The 8372-nt window shown below is 37.5% G+C and overlaps 1 pseudogene; it reads left to right on the forward strand.

Moving 5' to 3' along the window:
- Window positions 1–6694: 6694 nt before the first annotated feature.
- Window positions 6695–7666, forward strand: LOC140241625 (uncharacterized; annotated as a pseudogene).
- Window positions 7667–8372: the final 706 nt, after the last annotated feature.

An 8372-nucleotide genomic window follows, 5' to 3' on the forward strand; every position in this document is an offset into this window, starting at 1 on the left:
ACCGATAGGACCATCGACCTTCGAAACATCATCTACCCGTTGCCAAGCCTCACAAATCAACGATGCGTTCCGAAAATTATGTCTTCCCATGGTTTCGGATGACAGTTCTACAGATAAAGCAATGTCTATTATGATAGATTGGCAGATGCTCTTAACTCCACATGCCAAGATGAATTCATCGTTGACAATAGTGTCCAGACCAATTTCTATGTGATCTTTCTCACTGGATTTATCGTGATGAGTGGCGAATGTATCACTAAGCAGGGAGCTTGAAGAGAACCACGTGATGTTAGGTTTTGGCTGCCATGTCACCGGGCACGTCACAGACACTATTAAACTGTCATTAATAAAAGCACAGACATGCGAAGCCGTAACAAGGGGTAGACAAGGGAATGATTCTTGGATAAGGTCCGTCACAAGACGCCCTTCGTTTATCGCTGGAGCTGCGCAGACTCATTTTTGAAAAGTCATAATTATGATCATCAAGGCCGAGAAGCCAACGCTACTTACAATCGCAGATGAATGGGTTATCGTCTACATCCAGGACAAGATAAAACAACGTCATGTTCCAAAGACTGGTTGGGAAGATATCCTGACTCAGATAACGTAGATTGTTACTTGTTAAATCCAAATAGGAAAGGTGTGAAAATATGTTGAGGTGTGTTTCTGTTCTTAACTCCAAATAACCTTATTTCATTTCCTTTTAAAATTAGATATTCAAGTGGATGTATGATGTCCATCGGAGAACATTTTGACAGAAAAGTAATGTATTGTAGAATAAGTCAAGGTAACGAAGCTGACGATATGAGTACAGAATTCGGTCGCAGTCAAGGACCCTCACCCAATTTCTGCCAAGGTTTAGAGAAGATGCAATTGGTGCAAAGATTGGTGGGATATTCTCTAATTTGCATGAAGTGTACCTCATTCTTTTGAGTTTCGGTGCAAGTAAATCGTGGGTCTCATTTGGAAATGAAAGTTTTGATGTTAACGCAAATTTTTCAAAGATGACCAACGCCATTCGTAGTCTTGCTAAGAGATGGACGAAAAGGCCATCGGCGATAACCACTTCCCTCAAAGAAAGATAATCTGAAGCAGATATTACACACTGAGTTTCATTGAATTCTCCAATAGTCCCTCCAGTAATTCTGAGAGATGCCCCTGTCGCTAGGGCAGGGAAATCAATGCAAGTGAGCTCCACAGATGTCGTCAGTAACAGATCTACCGACTTTGCTATTTCGAGGAGATGAAAACTTTTAAGCGAGATTTGCTTCCCCTCACTGCTTCCAAGACACACATGTATTGTAATTGTAGTGCTTCTACAACAGCTAAATCAACATTTAAGATGGGATTATGGCACAAATCAAGCTCGAGAAGTTCTGGAAAAAGTTGGACAAGATTTTGTAGGACCTCAGGAAGCCTGGTCCCACTCAGATCCAGTTAATTTGTTTTTTTTTTCAATATACGAAGGCTGAATTCAAATGCCAAAATACGGGTATTCTTAAGGTACAGTTCAGTAATTTGTGGGGTAGTAAAAAACGCCAAGGGATCGATAAAAATTAGTGGGTTGTTGCTGAGATCTATAATGGGGAAAGCATATACTGTTGAAATACGGTTGAAGGTCAAAAGCAATGATTCCAGGCCAACACTGCACCAAAGGTTTTAAAATCGACAAATGTCAATTGATTAAGAAAAAAAAAAAAAAAACGTTTAATGTCCGAAGGTGCCGTATATCCGTAGAAGGGAACCACCGCCATAACGTGTCCTGGAAAAATCGAGGAAAAAATCCAAGCGAACAGGACAAACTATATTGACTTCCGTGGACGATATTATATTGTGATGCAAGTTGATAATTTGTAAAAGGGCAATTCCGCGGTAACGGAATTACAAATCAGAGAATATATTCTTTCCCCCTGTACACTGGATTGATCACTTTGCCTTCTCTTGATACATTTAAAAGATGTAGAGGTACTCACACTATCACCCCAAATACAAATTTGTTAAAATTAATGTTCTCACTTGGTTGGATACAAAGGAGGTCTATGTATGATGGTAACGGAATTACTAGAAGATTGAGTCACAACTTCAACCCTGACTTTGGGGGTAGTTTCTCTGAAATCTGTAACACATACACTATAGGTTGTTGTCTGATTTCATCATTGATTGTGTCAACTTCAATTTAGTTGGATTGTTTTTCAAATATTTTATCACATTTTCTTAGCAGCAGGCTTTTCCCCTGTAAAGTCAGTGGTAACGGAATTACACAAATGATAACGGAATTACGCCTTCTGAAATACACTGAAAAAAATACAAATTCTTTGTACTCGTGTATTCTGAAATGTCTTGATAAAGACTGTTTATGCCTTCAACTAAGATATAACCACTGAATAAGTACTGTCTAGCCTTTAACCTAAAACTTCTTCAAGTTTTCAGGTGCCAAATGAGTTTCTTTTGTCAAAAAACATAAAATTTTCATGCTAACGACTGTGATTTGAAGTTTTAACTATGTCAGTCAAGATCTCTTAACTAGTAAGTACCACATCCATCAAGATTTGCCTACTTTCAAGCTAAGAATTTCCCAATCTGTAGGAAAATTACATCTAAGACATGGTAACGGAATTACGCTACAATAGCCCTACACAAATACAATTCTATAAATCAAGTCAACAATACTCAAGTTTTCTTGTATTTCTTTTGTTAATATCATGCAAGACACCTTTCTCTGTTTTCTTGTTCCTAAATATTCCAATTATTGATAATATGTGTGAATTACTTACAACTGTTGTACATAAATATTATGTGCACATGCACAAGAAAAGAGTAAAAAACTGTCCGGATTGACATTGCATGTAAATCTAAATCATAAAGTGCCAATTTACAGTGCAAGCGCACAGTGTGCAGACCCATCATTGAACACACTGTTTAAATATCAAGGATGTACACAAAGGATGCTTGCAACTTTTGATTTGTTAAGGGAGAAGATGCAGTTGTGTTTCAGTTACAAACATAACAAATTACAATTCAATCACAAATTAAAAAGAAAGTTCTCATATATGATTATTACTGCACCAGTGCTCAATCATTAGTATTTATATGTTTTGGCTTTCCTCACTAAAAGTGACATTTTACTAAAATGGCTGAAGTTGCCTCCTGGTATACAATGTAGTGCATGCTTTGATCATTACTTTACAATGTAAGTTGTACTTCAGCCTACAAAAATAAAATGAACTTAACTAAAATGAAATAGAATACAGTAAATTAAGTTTTTTTTTATTTTAACAAACTACGATCTTTTGAACCATTAGAGTAAGTCCACCAAATTCTGTAAATTCATCTTTACAGATGAGAGGGCCTCTTATCCATCTGCAGCTCACTGAGTTAGAGCCTGATTATTCAACCTGTGAACAATGTTAGTATTTACTTCTGACCACAAATATTTTCAGAATAACATCTTCAGGGGGGTGTTTCATCAACGTTTGTCGGCGCTGACAACTTGAATCACCATAGTAACAGTCAGTGACCAGAGCATCTCAGCCAATCAAAACCAAGGATTTTGTTGAAATTGGTCAGCGCCGACAGTTGTCGGTGCTGACAAGCGTTGATGAAACACCCCCCAGAAATATGACAGTGATATGATCATTGACTGTATTGATGACTTGGCATATTAATTTTCCACAAGTTTCCTGTCTCTGTCTTTCTTCTTGACTTTGACATTTTTTTTTTTCTCTTTGAGTGTTGCCATATATTCACTCACAAGAAGTGTGCATCTTTTCTTTTGAAGTAAGTGGTATTTTGACTGCCTGAAAGCAAATTATAAAATACACTGTAATGGCACTAAGGAAACTGGATTGTACAGCAAGTGGTAACACAAAGAATAAAGGTAGAAGCAGAAGCCCTTTGACTTTAAAATCTTCTTAGGGCGGGAAGTATAGGCCTAAATGTTACACTTTAAGAGCTCTGTCACAACAACCGATTTGATAGTACAATGTTCATCACGAATGGTGTTTTTGTCTTTATTCCTTTTAAGAACAAAGGATTAAAGAACACATTTCAAAGCGTAGCAGATGCTCTCTATCAAAGGGGCATGAAAATCAAAATAAGTGTCTCTGTGGAGGAAATATCTAAGAAACTGATGAAAGAAGGTCATAGTCGTACACACCTACCATTAAAGATAAAAGACTTGAGGATGAAGACAGGACATGTTCAATAAATGGTCAGACTATGGACGTAATCTTAATAACGTCTTTAATATACAGAAAGATCGAAGGTGTCACATTCAGTGGGCATCCCGTATCAATTTATGACTTCTTTCATATTATGTATGATCCCTCCTCAGAAAAATTCTCCTGTTTATTTCTCTCTGTTAGTATCAGTGCTTTCTTTTCCTTTTAAAGGAATTCTTTGTCATTCCTCTTCTTTCAATTTTAACATGTGTTCAATTTATGCTGCATCACACTCATTCAATAGTTCCTTAGGCTAGCAGTATACTTAGATTTTGTATTAAACCATGAGACTCTTTTAGCAAGAAAAAATACATTGATATCTCAGAATTCAGTATGATTTTTAACATTTGAGAATGAGTAACTTTAGGAAACCTAAACCATCAGTTAGCACAGTCTCCATGTAGTTCTTGTACATGAGAAAAGATGAAAGTAGGGAGGAGACTTCAAGCACAAGTAGTCTTGTGAAGCATGTACCCTGATGTCAGGACTCACTGTTAGAGGCATCCAGGTATGCTGACTCATGTCAGTGTATCATACATTTTCAACTGTCACTCCTTTAATGCCAATCACTAACAATGTTAAGCTCGAGGATAATGCCCTGAAGCTATTTCCTGAACACTTTACATACATATTGGCATGAAAGTAGGTTATGTCATTCTTTTCCATATTATATGTGCACGTAATTCCGTTACCATGTGATTCCGTTACCACAATTACAGCAGAACTAAAGGAGATATTTCATAAAATGTTTTGTGAGTTTTTAGGGAGTCACATGTACAGAAAAACATCTTAAGTGGAGAAATAGTCAGTGATTATTTTGTTCAGGAGAAAACTTTGTTCAATTTCATGGTAACGGAATTACGTCAATTTGTCAGTAGATTTTGAAAATTTTTCAAAAAGATATAATGAGAGTGACTGAATGCTTCATAAAATGTGATTGTTGAAGCATAACAAGAAAAATGTGGAAGTATGGATAAAGTAGAGAGATATTTAAGTTGTTTTATTTTAAGTTTTTATTTGATATTGTAAAATTTTAGATGAATACAATAAAAAGTTTTCCAACTTTAAAAGTATGTAAAACAAAGATGAGAAAAGTTATTGGAAAAGGGTTTTTTGTTTCTGTAAATACAACAATCCGTTTGTATGGGAAACTTAAATCTTTGAGAATTTACTTTATTTTGAATTTTGCTGTTTTTGCCCCTCCCATAAGGAATTGCCCAAAACTGGAGTCTGAAATTGTCCACTTACAGATGATAATAAATATTCTGTTTTCTTCTAGGTTTATATACTCGAGACTGGGAAGGTTGTCAAAACTCGAGGCTTGAACTGATGTGATTTGGTTGCCTACCAGATCGATGATTCTGAGCATTTTTAGTTCGGCGATAACAGGAACAATGTTAAGTTTACTGTCCGCTACTCTAAGATCTGATAATGACGATAATCTTATGACACTGCAGCTTTGAGCCGCATGAGTAAGTGGAGAAGGATCTGAGAGAGGAATGGTTGAAAAACGAAATCGAATTTTCCACACTACCGTAGACAGTAAGTGTTTCAAGACTGTTGACGTTTTTCAGAGTTGACACCATTTTGAAATCTCTGCCTTCAACAGAAAGATAATTGAGCCTTCCAAGGCCAGGTGAGATGAAGCGAATGCTGGGTAGATACAATGATTGCAAGTTAGGAAATCCATTGACAGAGAAGAGTTCGGTCAGTCTATTTTCTTTGAGAGCCAAACATGTAATGCTGCTGGAGAAGGTATCAGAGGCAACCCAGGAGATGCGGTTATCTTCTAAATGCACCACACGAAGGTACGGAAGATGCTCAAGTCTTGGGGCTCCTTTTCTAAGGTCTTTTCCAACATCCGAAATAGCATTTCTGGTCAAATCGAGTGGTCTTAGGGAGGTATTATTACTGAAAGTAAGAATACCTGTAAATAAGTTCCCTGCTAGCAATAAGGTCTGGAGCTCTTTCATATGAATGAACATAATCATTTTTCCGAACATTTCTCAGAGAACTTTGGTTCAGGGTGAGCAGATTTGTCGTTGTTAACTCTTCAAAGATGTCAAGTGAAAAATTGTCGCGTCTTTCCATAACATAAACAAATTTGCTACAAGTGTTACCTCCGAGACAAGGGTAACCTTTGGGGAAATTAAGTACGTTCACGCACGACACACTTTGCTGACCGGAAAAGCATGTACATATATGTCACAGACGCTCCGCTGTGCAGTTACTAATGCCAAAAATCCAGATAGCGCCAACAGAGTCAGTATAAACATAGTAGCGCACCGTCCGGTCTGAATTTTATTCTCACAAGGCAGCAACATTTCCGTTTCTTATATAAACGGGGAAAAGAAAGACATATCGTGGGGGGGGGGGGGGGCGCTCTTCAGGCATTGTTGGGGAGAATGTGATTTTCTCCTCTCTTACTTTGAAGCAAAATTTCACCGTGTGATATAGTGATTAACTCCCCAGGATTCTTGCAATGGACTTTTAATGCGGTAAGGATTATTTTGTTCAACAATGGACCCTCCAAAAGTAACTCATCAGTTGGAAAACAATCCGAACAAATCGTCCCCGTCCGCTAACAAGCCGAAAACGTCTAACAGTAGTCCCACCGCTTGCAGTAGCCGTATGGAAACAAACAACGTAGCTGAAATCCAAGGTCAGTACGAAAGCAATATGGCTGCGCCCTTGCACGGAGCCGGATCCACCGGCAATACACGACGATCTCTATAGACTGATCTTCAGAAGCACCCTCTATGTGGTTTGTCACATTTTTCAAAGACTTTGAATCAAGATTTGACTCACGCATTGAAGCTTTGCTAGATACAAAGCTCAAACACATTTCACTGAAAGTATCTGGTCATGAGGAAAAGATGAATAACATTTAGTTTGAAATGGGCGCCCTGAAAGATTCAGTCAAGCAGTTAGAGAAGGAGAAAGAGATTCTCGTAAACAAGCTTGATGACCTTGAGAATAGGGAACGAAGAAAGAATCTCGTACTCTTTGGCATTGCAGAATCTTCAAACCCAACAACGGAAGACTGTATGAAAACTGTCACTCAATTCCTGTAGTATGCTGATGTTCCAGACACAGATCTCTCAAAGATAGAAAGATGCCACCGAACGCCCACACACCAACCTGTGGGCAAAGATGGGACTCGTTTCAAGCAACCAAGAAGAATCCATGTTGCGTTTTCGACATTTGTAACTAAGGAACGGGTCAGGAAAGCATGTATCAAGAAGCTAAAGAAGACCAGCTCGATGTACCAGGATCTCAAGGTCTTTGTGGCAGAGGACTTGTCGCAAAGGGTTCTCCAGTTACGCAGGAAGAAGCAGGAAAAATTCAAGCGCCTGAAAGACGAAGGGAAAAGGCCGTTTTTCACTTATCCTGGTAAGATTCGATACAGGGATCAAATCTCCGGAAAAGTTGTTTCAGTGGACTAACTCTAGGCACACTACGGCATTTCAAGATTTCAAGAAAACCTTCAAAGCATCAGCTAATGAGAGAAAGAAATTATTAAATAAAAACATTAAACATTTAGACAATGGAGTGTACTTTGAGGTTTTATAGTAAATTTATTACCATACAGCTGAAAGCTGTAACTGCTGAAAGAAAAGTAGTTACTTGAATGTACTATTTTTGGTTCATTCTTATTTATTTTATCATATTGTTTATGACTAAGTTAGCAATTTAAATTTCAACACGGTGGGTAATCTGGTTAAAAGGGAAAAAAATAAGATGCTTGAACCTTGGAGATTCATTATATTTTAACTTAAGTTATAACTTTGTCATGGTCCAGTTAGTTTTTATATCTCTGGATTTCGTATGATGCTTTGATCACTTTGATGATGTTCCGTTTTATTCTGAGAAGGGGATGTATACACACAGGTATATATATATATATATATTTAATATCACTCTTCCATTTTTGATTTTTCTTTTTTAGGTCTCATTACAGTAGCTCACTGTGGGGAGTTGAGGGTCGTCTGTTTTTGGGTGGTACTATTATTTATACAGATGACATGCCCTAGAGTTATTTATGTTGGTGTAATTCCTCAGGATGCTGCTGTAGCACTGTGACATTGCATTGCATGTATGGTAGTATGCCTTTTTGTTTTGGCTCTGTAGAATTTTTTTTTTTTTGTTATG

The sequence above is a fragment of the Diadema setosum genome, chromosome 18 (assembly GCF_964275005.1).
Source record: "Diadema setosum chromosome 18, eeDiaSeto1, whole genome shotgun sequence".
NCBI classification, from domain to species: Eukaryota; Metazoa; Echinodermata; class Echinoidea; order Diadematoida; family Diadematidae; genus Diadema; species Diadema setosum.